This window comes from Pinus tabuliformis, chromosome 2_1, assembly GCF_031772625.1.
Source record: "Pinus tabuliformis cultivar Carrire ecotype Pingquan chromosome 2_1, CPIR1, whole genome shotgun sequence".
Taxonomy (NCBI): domain Eukaryota; kingdom Viridiplantae; phylum Streptophyta; class Pinopsida; order Pinales; family Pinaceae; genus Pinus; species Pinus tabuliformis.
The window spans coordinates 888,191,726-888,210,140 of record NC_142299.1 but is presented as its reverse complement, the minus strand read 5'-3'; the positions used below and the strand labels follow the sequence as shown (position 1 = coordinate 888,210,140).

The 18,415-nt window shown below is 43.6% G+C and overlaps 1 protein-coding gene across 4 annotated transcripts in view; it reads right to left on the bottom strand.

Moving 5' to 3' along the window:
- The window catches only part of LOC149203496 (Thioredoxin superfamily protein), a 459,228-nt gene that overhangs the window by 142,201 nt on the left and 298,612 nt on the right, over positions 1-18,415 (bottom strand). The window lies entirely within an intron of this gene.

Sequence of the window (18,415 nt, the reverse complement as noted above, 5' to 3'; positions counted from 1 at the left end):
TAAAGTCACTCCCTAGTAGCACAACGTTGTAGCTTAAAAGGGGAGCCAAGGGGGCCAAAGGACCACGTCGAGAAGGGGGCCCACGTAGACACTTGGAGGGACTGCACAGATGGAGAAGGAGCACGTGGCAAGAGAGAGGCTACGTTGGAGGAGGTGGGGCTTAGGGTTTTGAGAGAGGTCAACGCTATAAAGGAGAGAGGAGCCTCCTCATTTGGGCATTGGATTTTGTTGCATTTGAGCTAGTCACTTCGACTTAGAGCATGCTGGCTGTTTAGCCTGTCTGTAGCACTGTTTAGTGCATCGAGTGTCTCCGTTTGGAGATCTCACCCTTAGCCCCGGGGGACTTCGAGTGCCTGCTCGGGCAAGGTAGTTTCATTAGTATTTTGCAGGAGGAGCGATCTCAAGAGTTAAGGAGGAACTGAGAATTTTGATGACTGCGCAGTGTTGAGAGGGGAGGACGCAGTCTCTTTTGGTAGGAGCTCCGGATTGGGTTTGTGTGGAGGATTTGCGTTGGGAGATTGAGCAAGGGATCAACCCTTGCATATTGGCGGATTTTGGCAGAGTCTCGGGTAGAGTTTTGGAGGATTCTCTTCAGGGGCAGTGCAGAGCCTTAAGGGATAACGTAGATCCTCAAGGGGGGGATTTTCGGGGGTCAGCTATTTTAGAAAAGCTTTCTGGGCTTTTCTGGGTTTATTGAGTAGAGGTTGATTCCAGAGTTTCGGCATTTTCTGAGGAGGGGAACAACCCCAAATCCTCACTTGATTCCAGCGGTAGCAGCAGCACAACAGTTCTCCAGCAGCTTGGACGCAGTTCAGAGAGAGGCCATTTCCTTACCATTCTGAGTGTATTTCTTCACTTGCCTTGTGCAAGTCGAGGTGCTATCTTTCTGATCACCTCTTGTACTCTTTCCATTACTCATTATAATAAAATGGCTTAGCATTTCTCTCTGCATTTCTCGAGTACCTGCTTATATTCCATGTATACATTTTTGTATGTTGCACTACTATTATTTTTGTCTCTTTGAGCTTCCCGGCTACTATACCACTTGTGTGTTTTTCTCCTATACTCTTAGACAGAGTCTGAAAAGGGCCAAGTAGCCTCCAGATCTTGTCCTCTTATCAGAGGCGACATATCTGGTAAACGCCCTCCCCGTCCATCTCTGGTTGGAGTTTGCTTGTGTTTGAGGGATATACCTGATAAGGGATATTACAGTGGTATCAGAGCATAGATCTACCTCATCCTGTGGAGCTAGCAGTCTAGGACACCGAGGGAGAAGCCCTACATCTGTTACAAAGGTAGGAAATACAGAGATATTGAGCGTAGGTTGGAGAACACCTACGGAGAGGAAGACTGTGTTCGGGTGGTGGACACAAAACAGGAGGAGCCTGTGGTGAACACAAAATAGGAGGAGCCTGTGGTGGACGCAGAGCAAGAGGATCCGACGGCAGATGAGGACGAGAAGAGATTTGCGAACATGCTCCTCAAATCAGTACAGGATCTGTCGAGGCAGATCGAGGTGATGGGGCAGAGATTCATGGCGGTGGAGGCTAGATAGCGTGAGAACCCACGGGTTTTCCAGGTTGGTGAGGGATCAAGTACATCCCACCATTTGCCAGAGCAGGGTGCCACTCAGCGTGATACTACTCAGCAGATGGCCTCACATGCCCCTACACGCTCTACCATGCCCACTTTCCTAGGAGCAGACACGGGGGTCGGAGTCCATCAGGAGACAGAGCCCAGTCATATGGGCGATTATTTTGCAGAGTACCAGGTCTATGGGCAGGAGTTCAGGGATGCTCTCTCATTCAGAGACTTTGTTCAGCCCCAGCAAGATAGTAGACCCCACGACCATCATAGAGGATACCGACATTATCATGATGGAGACACCCACCGCACAACTAGTAGATTCCACTTGCCTACATTTGATGGCTCATCAAGCAGCTCAGCAAAGTCTTGGGTGGAGAAGCTGGACATCTATTTCCAGCTTAACCAGATGTCGGAGACAGAGGCCATCAAGGTGGTGACATTACATTTGGATGGTGAGGCCCAGGACTGGTGGTTCCATGGGATGGTTACACTCGGACACTCCACAGTGACGACATATGCCGAGTTCACCAGGAGACTGATAGAGAGGTTTGACTGGGGGGATCCGGAACAACACTTTGTTGAGCTGACGAGGCTCAAACAGACTGGGAACCCAGAGACCTACATTGCAGACTTCTTGAGGGTTTCAGTGATGGTGCCAGATCTATCCGCGGCATGGAGGATCTACATGTTTGTTGAGGGGTTAGCAGAGCCACTTCGGGGTCTAGTCAGATCCACTAGACCAGCCACACTCCAGGATGCTATTAGCAAGACCCAGGACTTACAGGATGCCTTACCTAGGACCCAGACATCTTACCCCCAGAGACAGGCTTTCCAGCCTAAGGGGAAGGATGTGAGGATTCCACCTCCAAAGGGGAATCCAGGACGAGCACAGATTGATGATGATGCCAGGAGGGAGCTGAAGAAGAAGTGGTTGTGCTTTACCTATCAGGAGCCATGGGCACCGGGACATAGATGTGTTGCTGGCAAAGCACATTTTATTGAGGTCTTCTCCGAGAGCAGCGAGGAAGAGGATGAGGTGGATGACGTGGGGGCAGGAGATAGTCATGCCACACAGGATCCTTTGCCACCTCCACCACCACCAGCAGGTGGTGCAACTTTTTCACCTACCGAAGGGGCCCTTGCAGCATTGCGAGGAGTTCCCAAGTATTTGACGCTATGCGTACGGGGGACAGTACGTGGCCAGCGAGTATCAGTTTTGGTTGACAGTGGGGCAACCCACAACTTCATCGATGCACAGATGGTTGAGCGGAGAGGTATATAGACAGAGAGCTTCGATGGCTTTTCAGTTTTGGTCCCAGGAGATCAGACCATGGTGTGTGCTTGTTATGTCCCAGAGTTATCAGTGACGATGGGCACCTACACACTAACTGACCACTTTTTCGTGGTCAATATTCCAGACACCAACATGATACTGGGTGTTCAGTGGCTTATCACTCTAGGGAAGGTCACGACAGATTGGAAGGCCTTAGAGATGGAGTGGGATGATGAGAAAACAGGGAGGCATGAGAAGATACGGGGACATCACACATATCCACCTCAGACTGTTTCGACTCATCGGATGGAGGCAGTCTTCTAGAAGGGAGACGTAGAGTGGGCAGTGGAGCTGCGTGCATCAAAGGCAGGGACTATAGGGCAAACGGTGCACCCAGAGATACAATCCATCCTTGACCAGTATGCCACAGTGTTTGGGGAGATTCCGCCTGAACAACCACTAGACCGGGGGTTTGAGCACACCATTGAGCTTGAGCAGGGCATACAGGCAGTGATTACTACCCCATATAGGCATCCCAAGGCCTATCGAGATGAGATTGAGCGGGCCATTCAAGAGTCGCTGGCTCTTGGGCACATTCAGCCGAGCACGAGTTGTTTTGCTTCTTCCATAGTGTTGGTGAAGAAGAAGGATGGCACATTGAGAATGTGCATTGACTACAGGGCCTTGAACAAGAAGACCCTGAAAAATAGGTACCCCATACCTAGGATCGATGAGTTGATGGATGAGTTGAGAGGAGCACGGTTCTTCTCAAAGATTGATTTGAGGTCTGGGTACCATCAGATTCGCGTGAGAGAGCAGGACATTCCCAAGACCGCCTTCAGGTGTCACTATGGGCACTTTGAGTTTTTGGTGATGCTCTTCGGACTAACCAACGCCCCAGCTACATTCCAGTCCTGCATGAATCACATCTTCGGCAGTCACTTAAGGAAGTTTGTGTTGGTGTTCTTTGATGATATTCTCATTTACAGCAGGACTTGGGAGGAGCATCTCCAGCACATTGAGACAGTGTTGCGCATCTTGGAGGAACAACAGTTTTATGCCAAGCTCTCCAAGTGTGAGTTTGGGTTAACGGAGATGGTGTACTTGGGACACATCATAGGGGTGGATGGAGTGAGAGTCCACGAGGAGAAGATCAGGGCCATCAGAGATTGGCCGGAGCCGAGGAACGTGACAAAACTTCGAGGATTCATTGGCATTTGTACTTACTACCAGAAATTCGTCAAGAGTTTCTCACAGCTTGCTGCACCCCTGACAGATCTGACGAGGAAGGTGGCATTCAGTTGGTCGGATACAACGCAACGAGCCTAGTATGTTGGAGTGGGAGTACTTCACATCACATTGAGTACATGCGGGGAGTGACAAGTACAGTGATACATGTGGGACCTAGGCCAGTACAGGATGGCATAGCCATAGCTGAGGGTATCCAGCGGTGTATAGGGGTAGGCCATGGTGTACAGTGGCATGTCTAGGAGTACTGGGATGATCAGTGGGATGCAAGGGTGTATAGTGCTGCACAACGAGGTCATGGAGTGTTGCCTCCTAGGAGACCCTTGGATGGAAACAACGGGCATACCTTTGGGCGTAGTTCACCCAGGATCAACGGGGACACAGATGACCGATACTTGATGGTATCTACGGGGACTCACACGCCTGACCCTCTTCTACATCCCTCACGGGCACAGTCGATTTTGCTGTTGACTTTCTGCACTTTGGGCATGAGCCATGAGGGACGAGGAGCTCACCCGAGATATTTGGGTGAGACTCAGCGCACTAGGGGGGAGACTTTTCAGAAGTGGCGTTGGGTTGGTGCATCAGTTGACAGCCACAGGTTGGGGGATGAAGTGAGCATCTGCAAGGGTGGCATATTGTTCATCACCGAGCCTACATCTAGGGATCTAGTCCCGAGGGAGACATGTATCACTCTTTTCTCAGGGCATGTCAAGACCAAGCATGAGCAGAGGATAGCGATTACGATTGAGGTAGTTTCCCAATATGTGTCTGGACTCCAGACCTTATATTGGCATTGTTGACCATTACGTGTCAACGACCCATAGCAGTACACCCCCTTTTTTCGCAAAAGGGACAGTCCCTGATCGATGTGTTCGTGCCATCCAGCTATCATCATCAGCTTTATCATCATCTTATAGTGTAAACCCATTCTGCATGTGTATAATGTAAATACTCTTAGCAGATCCATATCATGTATGTAATTACCTTAGTAAACTTACTTTTCTAGTGACGATCTACATTTAGGGAGGTTTTTTGTCTCATCGATCCATTCTCGGATGGTCGGCAGAGTTTTCCTTCAGCCTTACCTCAAAACTGGAATGGATTTTGTCACTGGGATCTTAGGGGAGTTCTAGTGTTCTAGATCGAGTTTATGTAAAAGTGATTTGGGAATAATACTAACTATTTGGTTAGGTTATTTTATTACAAATTGTTTGGTATGCTAGATTATATTTGTGTCGTAGAATTGGGTAGTCTGTGAGGGTCTTTTGCAAATAGGTTTTCCCCCATGAGATGTAAAAAATGTAAAAAATCATGATGTAAAGTGTCTTGAGGGTTGGAAAAATAATTTATCCCCTCATAGGTTAATTAATTAAACGTTTTGGCCAAAATTAATTAAAATCCTAAGCTAGAAATTAAATTAATTCTAGGTCCTAGGTAAATTTAAATTCTCCGAAGGAAAAATTTGTCGGTCCTTAAAAATTAAATTTTAAGAGGTCCAGGGACTAAGGTAAACTAATCATTTTGCTAAATTTTAAGCCTTTGGTCCCTGGGGTTAAGTCAAACCCAAAATTTTGAGAAAATTAATTCAAAAATTTAATTTTTGAATTAATTAAAATGCATTTAATTGAAAAATTCGAATTTCCTCAAAAATTTAAAATTTTGACAGATGAAATTAAAAGAAATTTTGATCCTCATCAACAATCGAGATTGTTTTCCCCGGATGCGGGTGTCTCAATGGATAACGGTGTGATGCCACCTGACGAGCACGCGGCGCCACGTGAAGGAGAGGACGGGGTTCTTAATGAACCGAGCCGTCGAATTCTTGGCTCAGGCGTGCAGCTTCAAAGCAGCCTTAATGGCGCAGCTGAGGATTAAGGCAGGCCTGCGAAAGGCATTAAATGAAGAACACTTCTCAAAGATTGGACATGTGGATAAATGCAATGGTTCGTTGGCATATGAAGCTCAGTATGGTTCAGGGAGCGTTCATTGTTCTTGTTTCATACGGGTGGCGGAGAGCTGGGGTGAGGACAGTTCTCCCCCTGTGTATTTCGACCTGTGTTCTTGCTCTTTGGAGCTCCGTCTGGCTGAAACAAGAAGACGGCAAGAGAAAGCGAAATACTGCATACAGTTGTGCTGTGTTGGAGTTAAGTTTGAGGGGTGGGAGATTAGGATGGTGCGTGAGCGAATGCCGTGTCGGAGAGGTTCTGGGAGCGGACAATTCCCCCGCCCACCCGCTGCAGACCTCCATCACCATTGCTGTTGTGTATATTGTTATCGCAGAGTGGGAGCAAACCCAATTTCTGCAAATCAATTCATGGAAGTGGGGAGTTCAGTCGAGGGACAACCCCGGCTTCCAGCTTTTGGTTCGGCTATCTTTACGCTGGGCAGCTCGGAAGCCCATGAGGGGGTTAATGCACATATTTCTGTGCTCTTTACCAAAATCCCCGCTGAGGATGATGAAGGGTCTTCGTTGGTCTTGGCGGAGGACGACTCAGTACAGGAGAAAGGAAAATTCCCACTGGAGGAGCAGACAATTTCGAAGGCATGCTCCGAGAAAGGTAAGGGCAAGGCTCTGTTGGGAGAGATGCACTCGGCGGCAGGCCCTTCTGGAGAGGCATGTCTTCAGCCTCACCCTCACCTTCGAAGCCATGCTCAGCAATCTCCGACACAAAGTCCACTGGTTATGGAAGAAAGTGCGTCTGAAGATGGAGGAGGCAGCAGAAGCATGGAGGAAGAGACCGAGGATTAGCGCTCAGCATCATTTTCAAGCTTCTGTCTTCTTATCTCAGGTCGGGTCCTTTTATATCAGTTTCTGGAGTTTGGTTAACTGTCAATTTAGTGTCTTTGTTGTCTTAGTCAAGTGTCTTGGTAGTAAGTCCTGCGTGTGGTCTTCTCGGACGCAGCAGGCGCGACGAAGTCTGTCCAGCATATGTCAATTTTGGTATTTTGTAGCAGCCTGTCTCTTGTCACAGCTTGGCTGTTGGTTTTTTGTTAATGTCATGCTGAACTGGCTCATCTCACAGTGTGTCTCGGGTTATGAATATGCTTCAGGATGCCCCTGCGTGGGTAATCATAGTGAAAATCAAACAGTACTCAGTGTCATGTCTTTTGTTTCTCTGGTTCACTCGGCCCTGCGTGGCAATTTCATGTTTTGGTCTCTGTTACCCATGGAGAATTCTCTGGCCATGGGTAACCAGCATCTCTGAATGTAATGTATTTGATGTAAATATTAATATATAAGTAGTTAGTATTACCCAGAAAAAAAAAAAAACAGTCGAGATTGTTTTGACAAGGACTACTCGAACTAGCTGTTGGAGGATTTATATTTAAATAGGAGGTCATTTGTCAGTCAGTGGATCCGATGTTTGGATCGTGTATTAAGCGAAAATCTTGTGTAAACTTTTTCGAATAATAAAGGAAGACTTTGGGGTTAATTTTCGCCGGTGTTACTCTTCATGGAAATACTGTAAGATGTGTTATTTTCATGCATAATTTTTTTTAGCCATTGATAATAGCTTTTAAAGAGTGATTTGAGTACAGGTATCTTGCTCAGTCGCTGGGGTTTGAATAATAATCTAAATTATGAACGTAATAGCAGGTATCTCTATTTGTCTGAGTTTTATTATTGTTTTCTCGCTCTATGTTGATGGCTGAATTGAGTTTTGCAGGAAAGTCTTGATTTTTAGATCATCGGGCATTCGAGGAAGTTTTCGGTTGAACCAGCCAACTCCCGATTCGTGTTTTCTGAAGAGCCCAACTTAATTTGATCCTGGGCTTATCATAAGATATTTTTTATGGGTGATGCATAAAGGGTTTTTAGCTCAGTACCTGCTTTAAAATTCAAAAAAAAAAATGTGCTAAATCAATAGATTTCGCTGTTGAGAGGCTCGGATTATCAGATCTGGGAGCAGAGTTGGACTCACACTCCCTAGATCTGATAAATCTACTATTCATATACATAGATCTGTAATTATTTTTGGCTTTTTGACTTGGGTTTGTGGGGTTTTAGTTATTTTTTATCATTGTATATATCGCTTGGGTGTTTTCATGTTTTCGTGCAACTACGGATTTGAAGAAGAAAATTGTGGAGAGTCCAGATCTAGGCCCGGGAGGGTAAGATCTGGATCTTTGGGGTTCATCAACATCATTTTGCAAGGATTTTATCCGGAAGAATTTTGTAGTCTAGGGTTTTAATTTTTTTTTTTAAATCTGGAAACGATTTCACCGGGGTCTCATTGATAAATCTGGAGCATTAAAACACATCAGCGTGAAATCTGTTTTTCTAGGTTCATCTCAAGTTTTGGACTGCAGTTTCTTTGTTGCCTGGGGATTTCTAAACAGAATATTTCGGATTTGCTTTTACTGTCTTCATCTTGGGGCTTTTTGGAAAATTCTGAGATTTTTATTGTTCGCGTTTGGGTTTTAATTTTTTTTTAATCTAGAGAATTTTTGGGTTTCTTTACCCTGCCTGCCTTTCTCCCTATCCCCATCCACGCTGCCCATTTGCATTCTTCTCCCTTGCAGTCCCATTCACACTGTCTGCTCCAGTTATCCGTTGCCCCTAGCTGCTCCATTCCTCTCAGCTTTCCACCGTTGAGCAGACTTCCATTACGTGCATCCAGACCTGCATTCTTCTTTCCCTGCAAAGCAAGGCTGCTTCCATACCTACACAGCTCCTTCCTCCATTACCAAACCGCGACCTCTTATCGCTCCATCTCACTACCCTTCCTCCCGCTGTACGTCCTCATCATTCGCACACTGTTTTTTCCCATACGCCATCACTGCATCACTTGCAAAAAACCCTCGTTGTTCTCTCCTGCAGCCATACGAACACTCCTACCTTGACTGTTTGCGTCGAGCTCTACACCTTTCCACTGCTAACCCTTCTCGCAGCTCCCTTTTCCAATGTCGTCCAAGCCTTCGACCTGCACACGCACAACAACAAACTTGTATTCGATTTTATTTTCATTACTATGTATGTGTTTCGTTTGGTTAGGTTTTATTTTTGTTTATTCTAGTTAATTCATTTTCTTTCTTTTTTTTTTTTAATTTTACTTTTAAGTCCGTATATGGTTAGGGTTAAACATATGTACATTTTTTAGCTTGATTGATTTTTGACTTAGGTTTGATTTTAATTTTTGGTTTTTGATTTCTTTTTATTATTTTTATTTTCTTATTTCAATTCGATTTTGTTTTGACCTTTTTAGATTTTGACTCTATTCTTTTTCTTTTCATTTTTATCTTTTTAGATTTTGACTTGATTCTTTTTAATTTCATTTTTTATTTTTTATTTTTTATTATTTTTTTGTAATTTATGACTTTTATTTTTGACTTAAAAAATCTAAAATATTTAAAATATCCAAAATATTTAAAAATATAAAAATCTAAAAATCCTAAACATTAAAAAATTCTAAAAATCTTAAAAAATCTGAAAAATCTTAAAACATTAAAACATTAAAAAATTCTAAAAATTTTAAATTTTGTGACTGTTAAAATAAATTAAGGGATTTGTGCTTAAACATTAAATTTTTTTAATGTGGCCTATGGCCCATTAAAAATTCGATTTATTAACCCATTGATTTGTTTTACTTCTTTATATTTTGCCTAAAGAATAATTGAAGCGCTAATCTAAAGTTCCTTGGTGTTATTTGGTGACTAAATGCATTTTCATGATTTTTCTATGGTCAAAGTGTGACTAGTGTTTTAAAATTTATATTGGCCATAGGAGAAAGTTGATTAAATCTAGATCTGGGCACTTAACGAAAATCATTTTAAATCTTGAATCTCTTGCATGTTAAAGTTTTGGGCATTTTACATCTAATTGTTCATGATTGTTGCTTTGCCACATAAATTAGTCTTCTCTAGATAACTTGTTTTATTTAGTCTATGGTTAATTCGAATATTAAAGGCACTGGTCTGTAGTCATTTATATCTTGCGATTGTGTCTTATTTTAATCTATCCATCTTAATTGACCGAGACTTGCTTTAGATTCATCAAGTTGTCCATCATTAAAATCTCCTAGAGCCTGTGTTTCACAGACTATCCTCATCCATTTACCTTAGGGACTACCCCCCTTGACTTGCCTAGGAGAGAGTCTAAACGAAGTGAGTAAGGATCAAGAGTGACAACCCTTACTCTGAGTGTTGTCGCGGTGCCCAGACACTTTGTGCGACAACAGGCACATTATCGAGAGGGCAGATGGCAGACCCAAGGGAGATGGTTGGCAAGGACAGGAGAGATCCACATTCCCTGAGTCGATTACGAGTATTGGATACCCACCTTTTGGTTGCATTCAGGGGGTAGCTCTTTGGCACACGTGGCTTCCAGCGATCATTGGTACTACACAGTGGTAGGCACAGGGCAGATTAGCATGCATTAGATTAGCCAACGATATATGGAGCTTATATAGTGATCACATGCAGGGACTAGAGACAAGGGCCAGAGGAATTCCATCGATTGACAGGGCTATTCCATAGCAGGTCTGGCTATGGGATGCAGGGATTCAGTTGATCGATAGATCACTCGTGATGAATGGAGTCGTGGAAGAGAGTGATATAGTTCGCTCTTGGGATGACACATGGGGGTTCACAGAGGATTTCATCATATGGGGAGGGAGACATTCTCTGTTACTGCATAGGTTCAGAGTTAGATTTTGATGGGTAGGCCTGGGTGCCATGGAGATGCCCAGGCAGGATGTGTCTCGCCTCTTTCAGTATTCCACCATCGAGTTCCAGGAGAGGAGGATATTGATTGCGCATGATGTGCAGTATGACATAGTCAGAGTAGTGCATCGTCAGCATGGTGGCACCACTCTGGGACTAGCAAGGACTTGGGGCATCACAACTCTTCATAGCTCAATAACCTCTAGGGATGTAATATTCCTAATTAGCCATGGCTAATTGCAATATTCGATTTTGTTCAATTTTTGCCTTCTATAGTTATTTGTAAATAAAAAGGTGAGGAAGGGGGATATAACTCACTTTTAGAATAAAAAGTCACTTTCTAGTAGCACAACATTGTGACTTAAAGGGGAGCCAAGGGGGCTAAAGGGGGACGCAGAAATGGAGCCCACGCAGACACATGGAGGAACTGCGCAGGAGGGAAAGAACACGTGGCAAGAGGGGAATCATACAGGAGGAGGTGAGCCTTGGGATTGAGAGAGGCAAGGGTTATAAAAGAGAGAGGAACCCCCTCATTTGGATCATTCAGTTATGAGCATTTGTGATAGTCATTTCGACTTAGAGCACGCTCGCTGTTTAGCTAGTCTGCAGCACTGTTTAGTGCATTGAGTGTCTCCGTTCAGAGATCTCACCCTTAGCCCTGGGGGACTTCGAGTGCCTGCTCGGGCAAGGTATATCCATTGGCATTTCAGTAGTAGATACTTCAACATTTCAGCAGCAGTTTATCAGCATTTTGGAGGACTGCGCAGCACTAAGAGAGGGACGTAGTTTTGGAGGACTGCGTAGCACTGAGAGAGGGACACAGTTCTGGTTTGGTGCTGGGAGATAGAGCAGGGGATCAGCCATTGCAGCTGGAGAGTTTTTGGCAGGGGTTTTGGTCATATTTCTGGAGGGTTGCATTCAGTGGCAGCGCAGAGCACTGAGAGACTGCGCAGAACCCCAAGGGGGTGATTTTCGGGGGTCGATCATTCCAAGAGAGTTTTCTGGGTTTCTTGAGTAGAGTCCGATTCCAAAGTTTCAGCGTTTTCTGAGGAGGGGAGCAGTCCCAAATCCTCATTTGATTTCTAGCAGCAGCAGTAGTGCAGCAGTTTTCCCAGCAGCTTAGACGCAGATCAAAGAGGGGCCATTCCTTTGCTATTCTGAGTGTATTTCTTCACTTGCCTTGTGCAAGTAGAGGTGCCATCTTCCTGATCACCTCCTATACTCATTTTATTACTCAGCATAATAAAATGGCGTAGCATTCTCTCTGCATTTCTTGTGTATCTGTTTATGGTTTATTTGATATATATATAGTATCATTGTTACTTGTATCTCTGTGAGCATTCTCGGCTATTATACCACTTGTGTGTTTCTATTATACTCTTAGACAGATTCTAGAAAGGGCCAGGTAGCCTCCAGATCTCGTCCTCTTTTTAGAGGCGACATATCTTGTAAATGCCCTCCCAGTCCATCTCTGGTTGGAGTTTGCTTGTGATTGGGCTATATCCCTGATATGGGATATTACAGTGGTATCAGAGCATAGATCTGGCTCAGCCTGTGGAGCTAGCAATCTATGACACCGGGGGAGAAACCCTATATCTGTTACAGAGGTCGGAGATACAGAGATGCTGGGCATGGGTTGGAGAATACCTACAGAGAGGGAGACTGTGTTTCGGTGGTGGACGTAGAACAAGAGGAGCCTATGGTGGACGTAGAACAAAGAGAGCCGGTGGTGGATGCAGAGCAGGAGGCTCCAATGGCAGATGATGACGGGAAGAGATTTGTGGATATGCTCAAATCAATGCAGGATCTGTCGAGGCAGATTGAGGTGATGGGGCAAAGATTCACGGCAGTAGAGGCCAGACAGCATGAGAGCCCACGGGTTTTCCAGGTTGGTGAGGGATCCGATGCATCCCACCATCTGCCAGAGTAGCGTGATACTGCGCAACAGGTGGCCTCACATGCCCCTACACGCTCTACCGTGCCCACTTTCTTAGGAGCAGACACGGGGGCCGTAGCCCAGCAGGAGGCAGAGCCTGGACACATGGGTGATTATTTTGTAGAGTACCAGGCCTATGGGCAGGAGTTTAGGGAAGCCCTCTCATCCGTGATTTTGTTCAGTTCCAACGGAATAGTAGACCCTGCGACCATCACAGAGGGTACTGACATTATCATGATGGTGACACCCACTGTGCAGCGAGTAGATTCCACTTGCCTACGTTTGATGGCTCATCAAATAGCTCAGCAAAGTCTTGGGTGGAGAAGCTGGACATTTATTTCCAGCTTAACTAGATGTCGGAGACGAGGCCATCAAGGTGGCGACATTGCATTTGGATGGTGAGGCCCAGGATTGGTGGTTTCATGGGACACTCCATGGTGACGACATATGCCAAGTTCACTAGGAGATTGATGGAGCGATTTGATCGGAGGGATCCAGAGCAGCATTTTATTGAGCTGACAAGGCTCAAACAGACAGGGAGCCCAGAGACCTACATTGCAGATTTCTTGAGGGTCTCAGTGATGGTGCCAAATCTATTCACGGGACGGAGGATCTATATGTATGTTGAGGGGTTAGCAGAGCCACTTCGGGGTCTAGTCAGATCCGCTAGACCGACCACCCTTCAGGATGCTATTAGCAGGACCCGGAACCTACAGGATGTGTTACCCAGGACCCGGACACCTTACCCCCAGAGACAGACTTTCCAGTCTAAGGGGAAGGATGTGAGGATTCCACCTCCAAAGGGGAATCCAGAACGAGTGCAGATTGACGATGATGTCAAGAGGGAGCTGAAGAAGAAGCGGTTGTGCTTCACATGTCAGGAGTCGTGGGCACTGGGTCATAGATGTGCTGCTGGCAAAGCACATTTTATTGAGGTCTTCTCTGAGAGCAGTGGAGAAGAGGATGACGAGGATGATGGGGAGGTCGGAGATAGCCATACCGTACAGGGACCTTTACCACCTCCACCACCACCAGCAGGAGGTGTATCTTTTGCACCCACTGGAGGGGCCCTTGCAGCATTGCGAGGAGTCCCCAAGTATCTGACGCTACGCGTACCAGGGATAGTTCGTGGCCAACGAGTATCAGTTTTGGTTGACAGTGGGGCGACCCACAACTTCATCGATGCACAGATGGTTAAGCGGAGAGGTATACAAACAGAGAGCTTCGATGGGTTTTCAGTTTTGGTCCCAGGAGATCAAACCATGACGTGTGCTCATTATGTTCCAGAGTTTTTAGTGACGATGGGCACCTACACTTTGACTGACCACTTTTTCGCGGTCGATATTTCGGACACCAACATGATATTGGGTGTTCAGTGGCTTATCACTCTAGGGAAGGTCACGACAGATTGGAAGACCCTAGAGATGGAGTGGGATGATGAGAACACAGGGAGGCATGAGAAGATTTGGGGACAGCACACATATCCGCCTCAGACTATTTCGGCTCATCGGATGGAGGCAGTTTTCTGAAAAGGGGACATAGAGTGGGCAATGGAGCTACGTGCATCAGAGGCAAGGTCTACAGGACAGACGATACATCCAGAGATACAATCTGTTGTTGCACAGATTGTCACGACAACGCTTAGACTGGGGGCTGTCACCCTGATCCCCAATCTCTCCGTTTAAGCCTATCTCTCGTGGCTAAGGGGGGTAGACCCTATGGGATAATGGATGACCAACTGGGGACCAGTTGGTTTGGGAGACACGAGGGGAAACAAGCACTTAATTGATTTTATTAAGTTAATAGACCAGTGCCTTATGAAATAAATGATTAAATGATTATTTATCAAATGCTGCAGAAATATGAACTCATTAACAATCGTTTACCATCAAACAACTCAAACAAAGATTAACTTTTACCAAATGCGAGATAATCGATAAATGCTCAATGGCTTAACAATATTCCAGCAATTAAAATTTGAAAGATTAAATGCTTTAAATAACCACGTAATTTTAAATGCTAACCAGAGATCACATTCATATAGCTAATCTTTAAATGATCATTCAAGCATATTTAACCACATGAAAATGATAGACATTAATCCCACATCAAAATTTTAGCCTCAACAGAAAAGATATATTGCAAACATGACAGATCCTTAAGCCAAGACTGAATCTGGCAAAATATTTCCAATATTTTTTGTATTTTCAAACAAGACTAAGCTAACTAAAGTTTAAGTAAATGAAACTTTAAATATAAAATCTAAATAACATTAAAATCTAAACTAAATTAAAAGAAACCCTTTATGCCTTTTATGCCCTTTTTGTTTTGTTTGTTGTTTTTTTTTTTATATTTTTATTTGATTTCCTTTTTTATGAAACTAAAATCAAAACTAAGTCTAAAAATGAAATGGAATTTTAGAATCAATTCTAATCTAAAACAAATTGAAAATCGAATTTTTTTTTTTTTTTTGTAAGTAAAATAAAACTAGACAAAAAAAAATGAAAAAAACTAAATCTAAATTCTAAAGCTGAACTACATAAAAAGTCTAACTCTAATCAAAATTTAATAAAACATTAATCCTAACTAAACTAAACTAAAATTGAAATCTAACTAAAGCCTAAAAAAAACTAAAAGGGACTTTTTATTATTTTATTTATTTATTTTTAAAATGAAACTGAAAAAATGTCTAATTTAAGGCCAAAACTTAAGTTAAAAATTTAAACTTAAAGCTAATGACAATTCTGAACAAAACAAAAGATTAAATTTTTTTTTTAATATCCCTTTCCTTTTTTAATTTTTAATTTTTGTGAACTTTTTTGATATTGTATTTTTGTGATTTTTGATTTAAGTGAAAGTCAAACAAAACTAGACTACAACAAAAATTTAATTTTAAAACTGAAACTAAACTACATAAAATTATATGCACACAAAAAAAAAACTAAACTAAAATGAAAAAAAAAAAAAAAAACTTCAAGCGTAAAACCTAAAATCGAAAATGAAATGTGACGGATATACAAATGAGTGCATATAACTAATCCCAGCTACAAACGTTAAAGCTATAAAATCAATAAAAAAAAAATTAAACGCTAACCCTAACTTACATTAACGCATACATAAAACTGAATGAAAATCAAATTCCTTTGTTTTTTACTGTTGCATGTGTGCAGGTCAGTGGACGGCGAGCAGGGTTTGTGGTAGCAACGTGGGATGGGATGTGACTTGCAGGTTGATGGCTACGTGTTGAGGAAAACAATGACTGCGTGGAGCGATGATGAGAGCTGGAGCTGCGTGGGCAGAAGGAAAGTCGAAAATGGGCAGAGGTATGGCAGTACGCAGGTGGAAGGATAGGCCGGTGATTGATGGGAAGAAACCTGCGTGGATGGGAGAAGAGACTGTGTGCCGGAGCAAATGTGATGAAGTCTGCAACAGAGGGATGGCGTGTGTGGCAAGGAAAGCAGAAGGCTGGAGGAAATGGAGGTTGCAGAAAAGCACGGTGGTTATGGCAGCGATGAGGCTGTGTGAGGGAAAAAAAAATGATCACGCGGACAGCGTGTGAGGGTCTTGAAGACTACATGGGCATAAGACAGAATGCTGCAGCATATGGTTTGATGCAGGAAACACGCGGATCTGCCAGCGATGGCAGCTCGTGTCTACAGCTCCAAGGGGATGAATGGCAGCGCTTGGGTGCTGCGGAGATATATATAAAACAAAACGTAGACTCGCCTCAAAACGTTCTTGCAACACAATGAAGCCCTGAACAATAGCAAGAAGAGATCAAACCCTCAATTTTTTTTTCAGAAAACCCTGCAAGAACTGAGTCTGAAACTAGATTTCGCCCTCCGGCCTAGATCTGGCTTTCAAACGAAAATTGTTTTCTCAGACCTGCGACCTACAATGGCAAAACAAAACACCCAGAGATAATATATGCAAGAACTAAAACTAAAACCCTACAAACCAGTAAAAAATTTACAATATTTACAGAATTACGGCTCTACAACAGCCAGATTTGTCAGTAATCACAGTAATATTTTCAGAATTCTAGATTTACTATGAGATACTTCAGAAATCTCTCATGCAATTCAAAAAAAATAAACTTTAAATGTCAGACCCAGAATCGAAACTGGTTGGGCTCTACAAGAAAATGCTTGCGGGAGTTGGCTGGTTCAGCCGTGAACTTCCCCAAACGCCCACTGATTTTCTCAATAAGGGTTTCCTGCACAGCTCACTTCAACCATCAATAAAGAGGGAAAAAACAGTATTAAATTCCAGATGCAATGGAGATACCTGCCATTATTTCAGAAATTATATTACCATTCAAACCCTAGTAAGTGAACAAGATACCTGTGTTCAACAATACTCTACAACAAGCTATTACTAATGGCTGAAAAATAAAATTATGTAGAAAATAAAACAACTCACAACACTTTAGGAGAGTAACACCAGCAAGATTTCAACCCCAAAGTCTTTCTTTATTTGCACCAGAAAAAGTTTAAAAGAGAGCTCTCTTCAGCACAAGATTCACAGATCGAATGATCTCAAATGACCCCTAGCACCCTATTTAAAGGAAAAATTCCCAACGGCTAGTTCGAGTGATCCATGACAAACTAATCTCGACCGTCAATGAGGATCAAGATATGTTTTAATCTTATCCGTCAAATTTTTAATAAATTAAAAATTAAAATTTTGCATTTGTTTTCTCAAAATTTCGACTTATTTTATTATTTATTTTTTGGATCCTCGAACTTAGCCTTTGGAAAAATTACCTAGGATCTAGGACTTAAGACTTATGAGGGGATTAAAACATTTTCTAACCCTCAAGACACTTTACATAATGACTTTTACAATTTTACATCTCAAGGGGAAAAATCCATTTGACATAGAACCTCATAGACCACCCAGTTCTGCAACACAACTATAATCTAGCAGATCAACACACCAGGATTCCCCTAAGATTCTAATGACAAAATTCGTTCCGGCTTTGGGGTTAGGCTGAAGGAAAACTCTGTTGATCATGGATCGGTGAGACAAAAAACCTTCCGGAATGTAGATTATCACTCAAAACTTAGGTCCACCTAGGCAATTTACATGACTCATATCTGCTAAGATTAATTACAATTTACCCATGCAAACTGGGTTTACAACATAACACGATTAGGTTGATGACGACGCTCGAATGGCACGGACACATCGATCAAGCGCTATCCCTTTTTGCGAAAAGAAGGGGGTGTACTGCTACGAGTAGTTGACACGTAGTGGTCAACACAGTCTATCCTTGATCGGTATGCCGTAGTGTTTGAGGAGATTCCATCAAGGCAGCCATCGGATCGGGGGTTTGAGCACACCATCGAGCTTGAGCAGGGCATACAGGCAGTGATCACCACCCCCTATAGGCACCCCAAGGCCTATTGGGATGAGATTGAGAGGGCTATCCAGGAGTTGCTAGCTCTTGGACACATATGACCGAGCACGAGTCCTTTTGCTTCTTCTGTGGTGTTGGTGAAGAAGGACGGTACATTGAGGATGTGCATTGACTACAGGGCCCTGAACAAGAAGACCTTGAAGAACAGGTACCCCATACCCAGGATCGATGAGTTGATGGACGAATTGAGAGGGGCACGTTTCTTCTCAAAGATTGATTTGAGATCGGGGTACCATCAGATTCGCATGAGGGAGCAGGACATTCCCAAAACCGCCTTCAGGTG